The sequence below is a fragment of the Echinops telfairi genome, unplaced genomic scaffold (assembly GCF_000313985.2).
Source record: "Echinops telfairi isolate 266 unplaced genomic scaffold, ASM31398v2 ScPeMD7_6;HRSCAF=24_1, whole genome shotgun sequence".
NCBI classification, from domain to species: Eukaryota; Metazoa; Chordata; class Mammalia; order Afrosoricida; family Tenrecidae; genus Echinops; species Echinops telfairi.
The window spans coordinates 9,440,606-9,442,318 of record NW_022103903.1 but is presented as its reverse complement, the minus strand read 5'-3'; positions in this window follow the sequence as shown (position 1 = coordinate 9,442,318).

The following is a 1,713-nucleotide window of genomic DNA, read 5'->3' as shown; positions in this document are numbered from 1 at the left end:
CATTTATAGAGGTCTAAAAAAAGGCATGTACATATGTAAATATATTTATGTATGAGAATGTGGAAATAGATCTCTGTGCATATATGTATAGATTGAATTTTAAGGTAGCAGATGGACATTGGGCCTCCACTCAAGTACTCCCTCAATGCAAGGCACTTTGTTCTATTAAACTGGCATTCCATGATGCTCACCTTCCCAACCCAATCACTGAAGACAAAAGTCATATCATTGTGTGCTCATCCCCCTGATATGATCACTGAAGACAAATGGGTGCATAAGCAAATGTAACAAAGAAAGCTGATGGGGCCCAGCTATCAAAAGATAGCCGGCTGGGTCTTTAGGGCTTGAAGATAAACAAGCAGCCATCTACCTCAGAAGCAACAAAGCCCACATGGCAGAAGCACACCAGCGTGCATGATCATGAGGTGTCTAAGGGATCAGGTATCAGGCATCATCAGAACAAAAAAATGATATCATTGTGAATGAGGGGGTGTACGGACTTGGGACCCAAAGCCCATCTTTAGGCAACTGGATATCCCCATACAGAAGGGTCGTAGGGAGAAAACGAGCCAGTCAGGGTGCAGTGTAGCAACGATGAAACATAAAACTTTCCTCTAGTTCCTAAATGTTCCCGCCCCACCCCACCCCCAACTATCATGATCCCAATTCTACTTTACAAATCTGGCTAGACCAGAGGATGTACACTGGTACTGGAAGCACAGGGAATCCAGGGTGGATGATCCCTTCAGGACCAATGGTGAGAGCGGTGATACCGGGAGGGTGTAGGGAGGGTGCGGTGGAAAGTGGGAACCGATTACAAGGATCTACATATAACCTCCTCCCTGGGGGATGGATAACAGAAAAGTAGATGAAGGGAGACATCAGACAGTGCAAGATATGACAAAATATTAATTTATAAATTATCAAGGGTTCATGAGGGAGGGGGGAGTGGGGAGGGAGAGGAAAAATGAGCTGATGCCAGGGCCTTAAGGGGAGAGCAAATGTTTTGAGAATGATGATGGCAACAAATGCACAAATGTGCTTGACACGATGTATGTATGTATGGATTGTGATAAGAGTTGTACGAGCCCCAATAAAATTATTTTAAAAAGGATATATATACTTTTGTCTTCTCAAGCTGCCCTTTAAAGAAGGTTAGTACACATTTATTTAATTTTGATGAAAATATATCCATAAATATGCTGAAGGAAACCACAGATGAAATTATGAAAATATAAACATGAATAAACTTATGAAATGAGTCACTATACCTGGGTTCTCAGACCCATAGTCTTGGGGATCTCTCTCTCTCTCTCTCTCTCTCTCTATATATATATATATATATATGCAAATTGGTATGTAAATTAATGTGTAATATAGGTCACAAAGACAAAGTTTTATATCTTAAAAGCTAGTGAAAAATCCTCTAAGGTGTGTATAATGGTGTCTGGTTTCTAGATGAAAGAAAAGAAAGTAAATAAAAGGTACACAAAAATAATCCAATGAACCAATGGACAATGCACACATAACCATGAGACCAGAAAAACTAGACAGTTCTCAGCCAACACTGCCAATTCCTCTTAAAGATATGTCAGAAGGTTCTAGATAGAGTGGGGGAAATCTTGAATGAAACTCCAAATAATTAAAAATACTAGGGTTACTGGTCAGATAGGGACTTGTCAAACATTTCAAGACCATAGTCACCCTGCCTGT